We start from the raw sequence: 17,544 nt of genomic DNA on the forward strand, positions 1-17,544 counted from the left end.
TTCTCTTCCTCTCCCCCCTCCCCTCCTCTCTTCTCCTTCCCCCTCCTTTCTTCTTCTATCTCTCTGTCTCTATCTCTAATGTCTTTCAAGCCTGTTTTCCCCACTTCATTCTTTGCTAATGGGGCTGAACTGGCTTCCTCTGTTCTGCATGCCCAAGGCAAATCCAGGTCTGATATTTCTGAGATAATGCCCAATACCTATAGCTAACTACTTACACTCATGGTTGACAATTTCTAGGCAGAAAGAATAGAATTGGCATAGCTTGGATCAAAAATCCACCCTTTATCTAATCAGAAGTGACCGGAGTGGGCAAGGTTTCAAGGCACGCTACCCACTCAGTAGACTGTGGGAAAAACACTCATAGAAGTGAAGGAAACCAACAGGCACACATGACAGTTCTACTCCAGTATTTAATAGCAACCCAAATGTTCCAGTGAGCTCAGAAAGTTTCCTTTGTGATCAACACACAAAAGTAAATTACTATAGGCAAGCCTGGCTGGCTCAGTCAGAAGGGCGTGCAACTCTTGATCTTGGGGCCATGAGTTCAAGCCCTACACTGGGTGCAGAGATTACTTAAATGAATAAATAAATAAAACCTTAAAAAAATAATTTTTAAAAAAGTAAATTACTGTGGTAATATCTGGTTTATATTTTTATGGGTCTGGCCAGCCAGTTGCTATAGTTTTTATTAAACAATAAAATAACTACTATTGCTATAAATGATTAACATATTATTTTCAGATTCTGAGTTGCATTATGATTAATCCAAAAAACCTCCAAGAGTGAGAAAATCCATTAAATGAGAAAATAGAATCCAGTGGATATAAATATATAACTGAATATGAAAGCTGAAAATATAAGCTGAATGTATTTGAAAGGCGATGTGAAAAAGGAAAAAAAAATGCAAGCACTTACGGCACCAAACTTGGACAAATCACTCAAGTTTTCTAGGTTTTTGCCAACCTATAATTTAACTTATACATTTTGAAGGCCTCTCTACTTTTAAAATTATATGGCACTTTTTTCCCCTCCTACAAGTATAGTATTTGAGGAAATGATCTTAAATCTAAAGAGAACTTCCTTCAAACAAAATGATTCATTGACTATATAAAGACATGTATGGAAAAGAAAACCATCTTTCCACCTGCACGCTGCCAGTAAAATAAATAAATAAATAGAAATTATATATTTTGGGGGTTTCCCCCCAAATTATTTCTATAGCTTGTAATACATTTATTCATCTTAAATCTGAATTTTGGGATTCAAGTTGGCATTTAAAGAGTAGTAAGTCCCTGAAGACATAGATAACCATTTGTTATGCCAAAAGGTGAGTTTTTAATGAAATAATTTCAGATACATCCAAAGGCATTTAGAGACCAGGGGAAGAGCACATTGACTTCACTAGCACTGAGCAGTAAGTATAAAAAGAACTTTTCATTCCTTGATTTGTGCATTGAATTTATACGTTTTTTCAGATCTTTTTCTTAGTATTTTAGAAAATAAGGTCCTTGCTCAAACTAATGCAGCCATATGGCATGATCAGCACAGAAGGAAATCATACCCTGACTCCTGTGCAGATAAAGTATAGAAGGAAAATTAGAGTAGAGAGAAGTATAATGAAATAGTCATGCCAACAAGTTTTGGCTCTAAGCCCAAAATAAGTTAGGAAAAAAAAATTAAGGAAGTATGGCAGTAGTTCTAAAGTAAATTTAGTAAGTACTGCTGTGCCTTTCTGTTCCCTGTTGGCTTGGTTTTCATGACCACCTACCTTTTGGGATTATCTTTACTGCATTTTTCATAGCCCCTGTTTCATGGTCTACACAACATATAAACAACAAAATGGTTCATTCAATCTAATGGCTGATCAGCTAGTCAAACTACCAGTGTTCTGGAACTAAATCAGTGGAACCCATTCACAGAGTAAGCCATCAGTCCAGAAGCCAATTTTGGGTGTAGCACCGTCTTAATTAAAGAGGTTTAAGTAACAAAGATAATTCAGAGAAGTTTCACCATCAATAAAATACCAAGTCAAAGTTTCAGAGGTAATTTTTTAAAGCAACTTAAAACAACTAAAATATAATGCCAGAAATAACAGTTAAGAATAGCTATAACTTGTTTCAGAGATAGGAATAAAGTTAAGGACAATTATGATGAAATCACGTACTCTACAGCCCCGACCCTTCTTCTCCCAGCACCAAATGTATATCCATATGGTGGATGACTATTGCTACATCGAGAGGGCACCTCTATGGGCCACTCAGAAAGACATTACTGGAGAATTTCAGAGCTGCATATTCATGTAAACCCGGGGACTCTAAACAGAAACAAAAGAAGAGAAGCTTCCTCTTTAAGGGAGTAGGGTAGCTCAGCTGAAACGTAGAAAAGGGCAGCTACAGCTGCATCAGAATCTGAAGCAGAGACAACGAATATAGAAAATAAAAAGTAAATACAAAAATTACAGTTGACTCGGAGAAGGAGAGAAGAAAGGATCTATGACAAGGATAGTCCAGATTTGGGGAATAATACAGAGAGAGCAATCTCCCCACGAGCTTCATTTCTACACTGGACTCAGGTGGATTTTTTAGCTGCTGACATCAGCTTGTTTAAATTCCTTTATGTCTAGAATTTGTGCCTTTTCTTGCTCTCAAGATGACTAGGCTGTGAGAGCAGAGATAAGGATGGCATGCTGAAAAAGATCAAACAAATCAAGCAATATCACGGCCAGGTTCTCATTCCATAAAGAAGCAAAGAGGCAGACACCAGGACCATCCTGCATGGAAATCTTAATACGATTATAAACTAGAAGAAATTGGAGGAGACCACAACAGTCTCTTTTACTGAGAAGTCTATTTAGCCGATTTGGAGATGAAAAGAGCAAAAAGACCGTCAAGATTTCAAGAGTAGCCAAAGAAAAGAAAGATAATTAGTACATAGCAGAGGAAACATTAGAACACACAGAAGGAAAAGAGACATGAGGAATAGAAATGAAGTTGATAAATTATGGGTCTCCGGTAGTTAGTGAATGAACAGTTTGTTTTGAAAAAAGTATATAAATTTTAAAATTTTGTACACACAAAGTACGCTTCACTTGGTGATTAAAATATTATTAAAATTTTAGACTTTATACCCTTCCCTGCTCCAAAACTCACATTAAACCTTCAGGAAGAATCAGCTCAAAACTGTTTCCTCAAGAACCCTCGGACAAATCATCCTGCATCCCAAGAATTTAATCCGCACAAAGCTCTGTCCAGTGAATTTTATGATCCCATCTTCCATCCCTCCCTATATGCTGCCTTTGTCCAGGTTAGTAATGACTTGGAAGTTAGATTCACTGGCCAATTTTCAGTTCTCTTCCACTTGACTTGTCAGCAGCTTTTGATGAAGCTGATCATTTTCTACTCTCTAAGCCCCTTCTTCACTTGGCTTCCAGGATAACCCATTCTTAGGTTTTCCTCCTGCCTCCCTCGCTGCTGTTTCTTGGTCTCCACTAATGTTTTTTCCTCATCTCTCTGACCCCTACACATTGCTATTCCTCCAGTTTCAGTATGTAAACTTATTCTCTTCTCAATTTACACTCTCTCCCTTGGAGATTTCATCAGATTTCATGGCTTTAAATATTAGCTGTACATTATTACTCCAAAATGATTAACTCTAGTTATCACCACCCCCTGTAGTCCAGATGCCTATTTCCAACTGCAAACCCAATATCACTACTTGGATATCCAAAAAGCATCTTGTGATAGTTAATTTTATGTGTCAAATGGATGGAGCCATAAGATGCCCAGATGTCTGTTAAAACATTATTTCTGGGTGTGTCTGTGAGGGTTTTTTCAAAGAGAATATGAGAGTTTATTTTGAATATAAGAGTAATATTTTGAGTTGATGACCCTCCCCAATGTGATGTGCATCACTTAATCCTTTGATGGCCTGAATAGAACCAAAAGGGAGAGGAAGGTTGAATTCACTCTATGCCTGACTGAGTAAGCTGGGACATGGAACTTCTGCCTTTGGCACTCCTGGTTCAGGCCTTCAGACTCAGACTGGAATCTATTTCATTGGCCGTCTGGCTCTCAGACCTTCAAACTATGCCATCAGCTTTCTTGAGTCTCCAGCTTGCAAATGGCAGAGTGTGAGACTTCCCAGCCTCCTTATATCACGAGCCAATACCCTATAATAAATCTCATTATATACATATCTTTTTGGTTCTGCTTCTCTCAAGAACCCTAAAACACATCTCAAACTTAACATTTCCACAACTGAGTTGCTAATCCCTACTTCACCCACACTGGCTCCCCTCTTGCATTCTTTCCCATCTCATTTCACAGCAATTGTGCCCTTCCAACTGGTCAATCTAAAACTTTGGTGTCATCCTTGACTACCCTCTTACCCTTATATTATATGTATGATCTTTCGGAAAATTCTGATAACTTTATGCTTTAATTTATATTTCACATATGTTTTTAACTGAATAAAAAACTGATATTCATTTGGTTTGACTAGCATGATGAGAGTTGAAATGGAATGCAATTATGAGAAACTTTCTTCATCAAGTTGTGAAAGAGTGATATGATATGATTAAAACAAAACAAAACAAAACAAAAACAACCAAGAGCCAGAAATCCAGTGTCAGGTCAAGAGTGTGTGGTCTTAGTCTACTTAGCTAACTCCCATAATCATCATTCTCTTCTATGAAATGGGAATACAGTTTTCCAATCTGTAATGGCTGTTTCAAGAAATAAATGGAATATAAATCTCAAAATCAATGAAATGCCACATGAAAACAGGTACTTATAGTAAAAATGATTGGTGATCTGAAGGACTCCAGTATTAGGTCAGATGCAGACTACTTGGAGACAGAATAATGAAGAAGCCAAGGGGTGTAAAAAAGCAAGTTGAGCTCATCAAGAGTAGAATCCATAACAAATACACAGATTTCCTCTCTGGAGACTTCATTAGAATTGTACAGTCCCCACAGTGCTTTGAATAACACGAATACCAATGAACACAGACATTTATACGTGCATTCCTCCCCTCCACACGTGCCAACTCCCCCCACCCTCACCAAACACATTCATAATATGTCAATAGAAAAGAAAAAATCAGGAACTAGGAGCCCAGGATTAGCTGATAAAAACTATAGGTACTGTTCACGGAGAAAGAAAACAAAAGAGAGAGCCACAACAGACAGATTAGTACTTAGCAGGACTATAGGCTTACAATTTGAATTCCTGTGACAAAGTCAACAAAGGGGTAACCAAGGCCCAGCTAGCAAAAGGCCCCTTTGTTCATGGGTACTAGAGATATGAGAAAGCAGAGACGAGGCAAAATGGCAAGGAAGGGCAATAGAAAATGAGGTCAGAGCTCTAAGATTGCATGGAGAATTCCAGTAAATACTCAAACCTTTGGAGCACCTGGGTGGCTCAGTCGATTAAGTGTCTTGTCTTCAGCTCAGATCATGATCCTGGAGTTCCAGGATGGAGCCTTGCATCGGGCTCCCTGCTCAGTGGGGAGAATGCTTCTCCCTTTCCTTCTGCCCCTCCTCCCCACTCATGTTCTCTCTCACTCATTCTCTCTCAAATAAATAAATATTTTAAAAAAATACTCAAACCTTCTATCAAGTTAAAGGAAGGACGTGATGTGACAGTATGCATTAGTCATTTAATAAAACACCCTGTAATGGTTTCAGATTTACTTTCATGAAGGTTTAGATGAGCTGTTGTGTAGGATGGGTCAAATTTATCAACGATAATCAGTAATGGGCATGGGAAAAGCAAAAGAAGAAAAAGGGATGGACCTACAATTCAAAGTCACAACCTTTAGAGAAAAATCAATTTGTTCTTTTTTAAGAATTTTTATTTATTTATTTGACAGAGACAGCCAGCGAGAGAGGGAGCACAAGCAGGGGGAGTGGGAGAGGAAGAAGCAGGCTCCCAACAGAGGAGCCTGATGTGGGGCTCGATCCCATAACACTGGGATCACGCCCTGAACCGAAGGCAGACGCTTAACCGCTGTGCCACCCAGGCGCCCCCAATTTGTTCTTTTTGATGCCTTCCTAGAACAAAGCTTGTCAAGTATTCATGAGCCTAGAAATCACCTGGGGCTTGCTGATACACAGATTCTGTCTAGGAAGGTCTGGGACAGAGCCTGAGATTCCCTAATTTTTTAAATTTTATTAATTGTTTTAAGTAATCTCTACAACCAACATGGGGCTCAAATTCATGATCCCAAGATCAAGAGTCACATGTTCTTCCAACTGAGCCATCCAGGTGCCCCTGAGATTCCTTATTTTTAACAAGCTCACAGGTGACACTCTGGTCACCGGTCCACTGACCACAATTTGATCGCTGAGTTTCTGGTGTGTAAACAACTTGAGAGCCTAAATGGGTTTTCTGTGGCTGTTCATTGGACTCCTTCAAGCCATGACCTACAGTTTTACTCTATTTGACCCGCACAACTTAAAGTCCACATTTAAAAAGCAGATTTCACCCAAACACTGGGTTTCCTGGTTCCCTTAAAATACTAGCATAGCTGGCATCACTGGGTCTGAAGTTTTACACTGAGTGAAAGTCACCGCCTTAGAGAAGGCATGTTCCCTCCAACCCCCACACCCCCCTTCATTACTAGGTGCATCACCCATAGACACAGAGGCCATTTGCTATTCACCATGCAATTGTCAGGTTGATTTTGTTTAGTAGAGACATAGTTTTCCATACTCTTATCTCTGTCAAAACTGAGAAAACAAACTTAAACCAAGTGGTATCATGTTGTGAACTTTTTCTATATCAATCATTTATATTATCTGACAATACCCTTTAAATTTTTGACTTTGTAACACATGGTCTTATTCAACTACCTATTTCCAGTACCTAAGACAGAGCCTGGCAAACAGTAATGTGAACTGAATATCTAATAGAAAACAGAGACTCTGAATCCAGGACATTCTTTTGGAATCCTTTAGTGGTACTCTGTTCTGTTACATTAATATTTCCACTGTGAACCTGGTTTTCACATGCAGGCAGATCCATGTATCATATATAGAGAGTGAACCAATAGGTTCACAGTTCATCTTTTAGATGAATTTTGTGAACTGATAAATTAGAGGATGGGGCTACAGTGAGAGATCTGCCTCTTGAAAAAGATCATGGTTACTGGTATCAAGCAATGATGATAAAATTAAAAGTCCAACCTTACCATATATTGCTTAATTCATTAATTTTCTAACATTAGCATTTTCCGTTTTTGACATGTTTCCATTGTCCCAAAAAATGTTATAAAACAGTGTTCCTTTTTCCTTTTTTACTAGAAATTGAGATCAAAAGGCAAACTAAATTGCCTCAAAGGGTCAGAATAAAATTAAATTCCACTTTCAGTGGTTATAAATCATAATTTATACTTTTATATGAGCTCTTTGCAAAGGAGTGGGACACATGACTCCTTTTATCAGATCTGTGTATTTTGTTTAAAAAGAAACATTGGGTAAATGTTTCCAGACAGAATTAAAATATATATATATATATATACACACACACACACAGACACACACACACTTTATATACGTATATATAAGATGAAGCAGCATGGAAGGAAGGCAGACTTGAAACAAAATCATGATGCCTACTTAAATACTTTTAAATACTTAAGAAAATATACACTGTTAATATATAAAACTCAGAAGTAAACTTATACATTGAGAATAGAACTGAGAACATTAACAATATACAATCAAAGCCAAAATAATATAAAGGCAGGTTCTAATCAAAATACTTATCTTGTATTTGGAAAGTATATTCTATGTTTTTTATGCTACAGCATGTCCAAGAATCAAAAAAAATGTCCCCTTTAGTGTTTACCATAAAATGATTGACTGGCAAGTTTTGAAAATTATACCATCTACAATCTACTTTTCCCTTCCTCCTTCCTTCCCACAAAATACACACACACCACAATTCCCTGCTTTTTAAAATCTATTTTAAAACTGGGTCAGCCCCAGGCAAAGCAGCAAGTCTCCGCTGACTTTTCACCTATTTTGTTCCTACTACTGGCTTTGTTACTATTTGATATCTCCATTCCCTTCATTGTACTTTGTCACTAGGGTCCTAGCTATGCAGGGTCGCAATTGGCTGAATCTGTGAAAATATACACTTTTCAAGAAATATTGCTGTCCTGGGGTGCCTGGGTGGCTCACCTGGTTAAGCGCCTGGTTGGCCTTATCTGTTTTCTCCTAGAATTCGTGTTCTTATTTCTCTTTCAAACGTGCCCTAATTTGCTAATATTTTACTGAGTTACTCCCCCTACAGGTGGGACACTTGATGACAAGAAAGAATAGGTGAGAAGTTTCTGTTGCCAGAGCAGAGGTAGAAAACTGGATTAAGCTCTCCCAAGATGCTTTGTTTGGCAAGCATAGTATTTAAAAAATATTTTAGCCAGTTTTTAAAACTCAGAATACTTCACATAAAATTCCAGACTTCCAGCTTCTTTTGAGAACTTTCTAGGAAGTTCTAGCAACACTGGGACCATGTTCTTGAATGTCAGTAATGAGCTGGGAGCCTGCACATGTCAGCCAATTTCTCTTCAGCATGCCTTGTGGCTTCTTATACTCAGCCCTTTATCCACATTTGCTCTTCTCGTCTGGTCATTATAGACATTTCTTTGAGTTTATAATTCCTGTCCTACATACTGCCTCGTTCTTCCTAGTTCTACTAGCTGCGATTGGTTGGGTTGAGGAAAATAATGAAGTCCTAAGAATTTGTTTTTCTTTTTCTCTAATACTCAAGCCTGTTTTACTATCAGTAGATGATTGTTTTCTGAACCCAAATTATTGTAATTTTTATATGCACATGAACTATCACTTAGACCAAGATTTAAAAATACATAACAGATTTTATTTTCTCTAACTTTTATCTTGGCTTACGAACTTTATTTTCAATCTTATTTTAGGGATAGGAACCTTTCCAGGTTGTGTTCATAACTGACATGCTGGAGCACAGTGACAACACTCCCTTGTTAGTTAATTGGAAAAATACCTGGGCAAAGAGCCAAAGTCAACAGACTAAAGTAAAGCTGCTGTCGTTTCTGGAAACAGGAGGTAAAGAGGAAGCTGAAGTTCTGGAATTCAGATCAAGTCACGTGCTTCAAAGGGGAAACCAGGTAAAGTGTCAAGAACTTAGAGAAAGACAACAGCCCTGATGAGCAACAATAAGTTGTTCTATGTTCTCCTTGACATTTTCTGCAGGAAATAAGCAGTTCTTGGTCTATGGTTTGTTTTTTTGGTGTTTTTTTTGTTTTGTTTTTTTTTAAGAATGCATTAGTGTAACTAGAGGAGAATTTTATTATTATAGTTGAAGTTTTCATTTTTATTCCAACAATTAAAAGGAAGTTCTTAGAATACCTTAAATATGCTTCTCCAGCTCTAACAAACTACTGTTTTTAATATCACTGGAAAAAATCAGATTGAAGTAGCTGAAGTCACTGTTCTAAAACATTCCTGGAGCAAGGTATCATTCTTGCCCTCTAACTCTATGATCTTGAACTCTGGATGTTATCTTTGGGCAAATCTCATCTTTTGCAAGTCAGATTAAGTTTGCCTACACAATTTTAATTCCACCCTTTTACTTAGAATGGTTCTCTGATTTTTTTATATTAATAGATTTTATTTTTATCAATTCATTTTGATAAGATGCTCTCTTTATTAATATCTGCATAAGACAGTGTCATTATAAGTACTCTATGCAATTCAATTTTAATAGAAATACACGAGTATTATGGACTTCAACAGGGCTTCTTTTTTCTTCTTCTTCTTTAACAATCTTAGTCACTCTTCTGAGTTTTATGCTCCAGGAAAAAGTTCTTATTGGATACCAGAGAAACTGTGACTTAAGAGTAAACTCCTAAGAAAATATCTCATTTGATAGAGTGAGATCTCCACATAATTTGAGGTTAGAAAATTTATGAAAAAAAAAATTTATGGCATGGTGTTAGTCATAGTTGGCTATTTAGTTCATTTAGTTGGTATTTAGATACCAACTTTCATTTCTTAGTACCTTCATGTTCCTTTGAATCCTATTTTATATTTCCACACCATGTAAGGAAAAAAACATTATACTTGAACATAGTGTAAGATCTTAAAACTATGTCAGTATTTCCATGCACTGTTCTTCAGTAAACTAACATCCAGTGAGATATAAATAGTTGTCACTGAATGGCAGTGAATGATTGCCATGAAACTCATCACTTATGGGCACTGTCACTTTAATTACTTAACTAATATCAAAGTTAGTTATCTAACCAATAATCAACATCTCTCTCTCCTTTTCCTTTATAATAGATAACATATATTTTCACTTATTACCAGGTACTATACTAAGCACTTCACATCTAATTTCTCAACATTATTCCATTTTGAGATAAAGAAAATGAGGCCTAACAGATTTAAATAATTTTCTCAAAATCACACAGATAAGGAATTGTAAAGCTGAAATTGAATTCAGAGTCTTACTCATGAGCTTGCCTCCTCTGTGAACTTAGAGAAATCTTTCATGACCATCTGATGCACAAACAATTTTCATCAGCAAGAAGATTTAGACAGCATTTATCAACTCACCTTTGCAAGAATGCTTCTATTTGGTGGCTATAGGCTATGATGTGGGCTTACAATTCCACATCTTTATTGTACATTAAACATAAGTCATACTTGGATAATTTATCAAGCAGTAAATTAATAAAACCATTTTTGCTTTCTACTTTAATGTTAATTTAGATCACTTTTCCCTATCACCTGTGGGAATATTGTTAATATAGTACTCTGACCAAAAATTATCATCATTAAAGCGTTCTATGGTCAAATAAGTTTGAAAGAACTTGTGTGTAGGTCAATTCCTCTAAACCCATGAAACCAATAGAGTGGTTGACTTGCCTTCTCAAAGGCTTCTGCTAGACTAGTAGATGAGAAATCACACCTGCGAGGCCGTTGGTCACAGAGCAGCAAAGGGGATAGAATGATGGGATCAATGACACTTTAAGGTAGAGAAAAACAAATGGACTTAAGATAAATGGTTCATCCCTGGAAGGCAGCATAGTGTTAACAGAAGTGCATTAGACTGGAAAGATTGCATTAGACTTCAATGCCATCCCTATAGCTGTTGACTTGTTTCATGGATGGGAATGTTTATTAAATTGCTATATTTGTGACTTATATTAAATACTGCATCATATTAAATCTTTTTAACTTAGGTTGTTACTGTTTCAAAAAATGTAACAAGCCACAAATAATAGCACTGAAATTTGTTAGAGTCCTCAGAACAAAAAAAAAAAACCTACATTTGAGAGTAAGAGAAGTGAGATGGCCACTACCCCAAATAGACATATATTTATCTGCGAAGAGTATAAACAAGGGGATGAGATAAGACACTTCATAACGTAGTTTGAGTTCAACATCATATGAAAACAATGCTCACTACAGAAAATAGTTACTGAGTTAATATCAAAATAACCTTTGGTAGTAAATTCATATTGAATCACAACATTGATACAGTAGACCATACCTAAATTACCAGGAAAGTATATTTAATTTTTTTATTTTGCTTGGTTTCACTTACCTATTTTTAAGGCAGTAATACTAAGAAAAAGTTCTAATATTTCATTACAAAAACTAACTTAATAGGAAGTCCTACTTATAAAATGGGATAATCTTGCTTAAGAGAAGAAAAGGTAGAAAATATTTGATTAACCACAGCTGCTTTGGAGAACCATCTCATGTCTAAATAGTTAAATAATTTATTGTATTAGAATGTTAGGCACAATTCCTTCCCTTTGAAATGTTACAGACATTTCAGATGTTGGAGTGACTTGAAGCTACTTTCAGAAGAACTTGCGGCTTTCCTACAGTTTACAACTAGCTCTTTAGGACACTTTGATATTTATCCAACAAACACTTATTGTGGAGTACCTACTTTGTGCAAAAAGTCATCCACATAGTTTAAATACTAACCTTCTGGTTCATAAAATGAGATTTAGGGATATTTTCTTTTTTTTTTTTTAAAGATTTTATTTATTTATTTGACAGAGAGAGGGAGAGAGCAAGCACAAGAAGGAGGAGCAGAGGGAGAGGGAGAAGCAGACTCCCCACTGAGCAAAGAGCCTGATGCGGGACTAGATCCCAAGACCCCGGGATCATGACCTGAGTCGAAGGCAGCCGCTTAACCGACTGAGCCACCCAGGCGCCCCTAAGGATATTTTCTAAGTCAAAATAGAGTAGGCTATTTATCATAAGAAGTATTGTATAAATATCAAAGAAAAAGAGGTATTGTCTAAATTAAAAAGGGAAGGTAAGAAATAGACGTTTTAAAAAAATTTTCCAACCATGGATAACCAGCTATGAAGTAGATATGAGCTAAGGCATAACAATTATATTTATTATATTTATTTCATAATTTCTTTAAAACTAAAGAAATAAAAATAGGCTGCAAATAGCAAAGTTCTCATGCAGTTCATTCATTAAAAATACTTAACCAAGAGGTAACAGTTGACTGAATTTGAATTATAATTTGTTTAGAACAAGAATTTATAGGGGCGCCTAGGTGGCACAGCGGTGAAGCATCTGCCTTCGGCTCAGGGCGTGATCCCGGCGTTATGGGATCGAGCCCCACATCAGGCTCTTCCGCTATGAGCCTGCTTCTTCCTCTCCCACCCCCCCTGCTTGTGTTCCCTCTCTCGCTGGCTGTCTCTATCTCTGTCGAACAAATAAATAAAATCTTTAAAAAAAAAAAAAGAACAAGAATTTATAAAATGAAGCCATATGGGACTAATATGGATGTAATTAGAAAGATTCATTTATCATTCTTAGGTTTTTCTCTTATTTTCTCCTCCCACTGGGTTTGGTTTCAATTTTGAATAGTACCCAAATCAGGCTTCAGACAGCTACAGGACAAGAGTGCTCTTTACTATATGTATCTATATACAATCTAAATTTGTAATAGCTGTTCTTTCTATCCTGGAGGAGACACCAGATGCATATGAATGGTATAACTATTTGACGTATTTTCTTACACCAATGTGAAGACTAGAATTTTCTTCCACTATAGAGATACAAATTCTACTTTGAGATATTTTTTAATTGAAATAAATGACAACTATTGAAAAGATATGAATAAGGCCCTCAAGAACTATCCTTGAGGGACTTACAGTCTAATGTGTTAGACTAAGAGATGGATAATGTATATTCAATATAACATAAGTCTGAGAGAGATACATCCATTGTAGTGATAGTAGGCGAAGGTATGGAAGTTCAAAAGAGCTGGGAAAATATAGCCACTAAACAGCAGGTTGGGTGAGAAGGAGCCATTCAGTGTTACTAGAGCAAAGAGACGAGGCTGTACATGAACACAGACACCAGATCACAGCATTCTTGCATGCCACGCTGTGCGGATGGGACTTCACCCTGCGGCAATAGGGAACATTTACATGGATGTGGTGTGGTCAAATTTACATTTCTCAGGCAGCAGCTGAAAGATGGGTTGGGAGGTAGTAAGATTGGATTGAGACTATCAAAAAGGTGCTTTTAGAGAGTATAGATGGGAAATGATAATGACTAGAACTAGGGCAGTGATCATAGAGATAGATGGGGGAGGGAGGGATTGAAGAAATACTTCAGACATAAAATAAGCAGGACTTGGTGACTGATTTGATACCAGCAATGAAGAGTAGATATTTGGCTTATATAGCTAAATGATGTTGCTTTTAATTGGGAGGAGAATTGGCAAAAAATTGTATTGCTTGTTTAAATAAAAGTATTTTTAAATGAAAAGATTTAGTTGTTCCCATTGCCAAGAAAGGTGAGGAAGATCATGAAACTAGAGCTATTCCTCAGTTTGGATTAAATTTGGTCTTAAGCAAGAGGACAGTTAGGGGATGATTTATTTTGCTTCAGCAATGTTCTTTAAGGAATCTGGTCCTTCCAATATATTTAAGTACCTTTTAACCTGAAGGAAATGAGCACAGGTCTATAAATTTAGAATGAATATTAGCAGTTATTTTGAATTGAAGATCAGAGCATATTCTGATATTTTTGATTCATGAAAGTACTCCTCTGGGGCAGATACAAACTATAAAAAACAAGAAACCTCCATATATGACCAACATAACTTTTATTTCTATATAGATGCTTATTGTACAACAAACCATCACACATTTATTGAGCAGTTATTCTGTACAAGGAACTGTTGTGAGCTGCTGTCATTTTTTTTTGTAAAAATAAAAGTCATATATAGCTACCAAAAAAACAAAACAAAAAACAAAAAACAGAACAAAAAAAAAAAAAAAAAAGAAACAAGTAGCAGTGCAATCTCTGGCAAACTGCTTGATTCTCTTAGGCTTCAGATTGATCATTTGTATAATTAGACAACTGAATTCTAAGAGAGCCACTGCAACTCTGTGACATAAATGGGGAAATCCAGTCATACTTCACTATAATAAAAAACTTCTCAATTCCTAGAAAGTTTGATATTATATATGCATAATTGTTTTCTTTTTTTAAAAAAGATTTATTTACTTATTTACTTATTTATTTGAGAAAGAGAGAAAGAGTGGGAAGGAAGGGCAGAGGGAGAGGGAGAAGAAGACTCCCCACTGGACAGGATGCCTGGAGTGGGGCTCGATCCCAGACCCTTGAGGTCATGACCTGAGTGGAAGGCAGACGCTTAACCGACTGAGCCACCCAGGCATCCCTAATTGCTTTTTTTCTTAATCTATCCAGAAGTAACCTCCTATTTTCAGAAACAATGATGAAATACTTAAATGGTTGGACTCCTTTACCTTAAAGCAAATGACACAAAATTTGACATGATATACTACCCAGAGTAGATGTTATGTTCCATGAATGCGAATTTTTCCAACAGTAAAGATAAGATTCTAGAAATGCTCCATCTATCATCATTATCATCCTTATCATCATACTTGGGATAAGACATGCTTTTTCATAACTTATCATTTCTGAAAATGGGGCACATCTTGTAATAATTCGGCACTGTCAACATTTCTTTTCCTCCCTCTAAAGATTCATTAAATTGATGGTGAATCTGAGAATTGTAGAAATAAAGAAATAATCAGAGCTGCCATTTATTAAGACTTGGAGCTGCTTCTAGGTACTGTGTTAAAGGGCACCCAGTTACTAATTGAACCAAATGGTCTTAGAAAGCAGCTCTGCCTTTGTTACTTGAATGAGCTATAAACAAAGATCAATGCTACAATGAGTACTGGGCCTCCCAGAAGGTTACTTTGGGCTCTATTTTAAATTACTATAAAGTCACAGTAAAAAAAATATTTCAGGTGGCCAATTGTAATTTGTTTTAGATCTTTTATAAAATAATGGCAGGAAAGTACAATCAATATTTCTATGAAAGATTTTCAGCTGGACCTGTGATTTCTGATTTCCCCATTAAATTGAAAATGAGGAGAAACAGAAAAAACAACTGAGTAAGTAACTATAGATCATAGCAAAAACCCAATGCAGCAGAGACCATCATTGAGAAAAAGAAAATTAACTCTTTTTAATGTGAAATATGCTAGTAAGTGCATATGCCCTCTCTTGCATGCTCTTGGGTAAACATCTTAGAAGGAAATAGCTTTTTAACCAAATATAATTTCAAATTATTTTGCCGACCACTGGGAAAGCTGTTAAAGACCGACTGCTATATTCAATGAATGCTAATGGAAGATTAAACCTGATCCTCAGATATACTTCATGGAAGACTCCAGCTGAGCTCATTTGTAAACACTGTAGTGACTTGAGATTTCACCTGGGAACACAGTGCAGTCAACACTGGAGTGGGGTAGGGAGAAAGACCAATCTTAAGGCCAGCTCCTAATGTCAAAATCACTGTAATAAAAATTCCCTTGAAAAACATCATGCCCCAAATATATTCATGTTTATGCACACTTAGACCTGAGATTCACTAAGTCAAATCTGAAGGAAAGACGAAAGCACGGATATCTAGGTATTCTGCCTTAAAGATAATTATACAGTATCATAAACTGGCAGGGTAGGTGAAGACAGCATCAAAGAACTGTTCAGATTCAGAGGGTGCCATTCACATGCTGTCTATGTAGATAGTACCTACTAAAGTTGTCCAGGGATTAGAATGAGCAACGCTTCATACAGGCTCTAGATAGAGAACATTAAAGGATCCTACTTGTCTGCAGGGTTATCCTCCTCCTACTTAACATGGCGTCCCTATAAAGTAACCGCATGCTAACAGAATTGCCCCTTTTCCTCACAATTAGGGGGAATCACATTTTACTTGATGTGACTCTACGAGGAAACATCTGCTATTTGCTAAAGAAAGCTTTCCTCCCTCAGGCTCCCTGCTGATGTCTTCCCAGAATGAGAAATACAATAAGAGGAACAGAATTATGCCACTTGTTACATTTTTATTACTCTGAAATGGAGGTTCAGACAGGTTTTTTTGAAGTGCCACTGGGAAGTTGGAAAGGCTTGGGACTCCTATTCACTTTTACCTACTGCAGAATCATAAAAAGAAAACTCATGTTAATAATAACTACTATCATTTATTAGACACTTAAACTAGGCACATTTTTACAAATGTGATCACATTGATGGTATCCCCGTAAGGGAGAGATTATCACCATTATGTATCAATGAGGAAATCTAGAGTACAGAACTCAAGTCATTTATCCAAGCTCCTGGCTAGTAGGCAGGAGGGCCAGCTTTTGAACCTACACCCAAGGGACTCCATTATTACCTCTTTGTGTTACAAATTATGGAAAAGACATCTTTGGCTTAACAGGAGAAAGTGCTTTTTAAAAAGTTATAGCTAACCAACAGTAAACCAAACTGACTTGTGAGGCAGTGAACTCTGATAATTACACATAATAATTATGTATATCCATAAGCAGGGCACTTTATAGTTGTAAAATATTTTTCACATCACGATCTCATTCAGCCTATATAGCCCTGTGGGTCAAATATTATTTTAATTCCCATTTAATATGAATTCTGTGAACATGAATCTTGCATTATGCAGAGAACTGATTCAGGTATCTACTAAAACCCTATGGTTCCCCGAAAATGTGGAGGAGAAATCTTTGAGCCTGGGGACTTTCCAAGGTTACTCACTTAATCTGGACTGTTGTAACGCTCCCTTACTACCTTAGAAATAGTTTCTCCAGCATCAACTCTATGTGGTGGCATAGAGAAACTGACTTCCAAGGCACTGTTAGATTTTTCATTTTGAGAACTCTTTCTTCTTACAAGACTCAGTAAAATGAAGGAAATTTTGTCTGGGACAAAGCGTGTGTAGGTATAGACACAAATATGCTCAACTGGAAGCGAATCTACAAATGGAAGTCTCTCTCCTATAAACACCTTATTGAACTGCATGAGGCTAATAAAAAGGTTCAATTTTCTCAGCCATTCTCAGAAAGCAATCAGGTCAGAATTTGATTGCCAAAGACTGTTTCTGGATCAAAGAGAATAGAAACAATAGGATCTCTAAAAAAAATTATACAATTGAAACAAATATATATAATATA

At 36.5% G+C, this 17,544-nt stretch overlaps 1 protein-coding gene across 3 annotated transcripts in view; it reads right to left on the reverse strand.

Moving 5' to 3' along the window:
• The window catches only part of NAV3 (neuron navigator 3), a 341,643-nt gene that overhangs the window by 274,751 nt on the left and 49,348 nt on the right, over positions 1–17,544 (reverse strand). The gene's annotated exons all lie outside the window — the stretch shown is intronic.

Source organism: Ursus arctos, unplaced genomic scaffold (assembly GCF_023065955.2).
Source record: "Ursus arctos isolate Adak ecotype North America unplaced genomic scaffold, UrsArc2.0 scaffold_21, whole genome shotgun sequence".
NCBI classification, from domain to species: Eukaryota; Metazoa; Chordata; class Mammalia; order Carnivora; family Ursidae; genus Ursus; species Ursus arctos.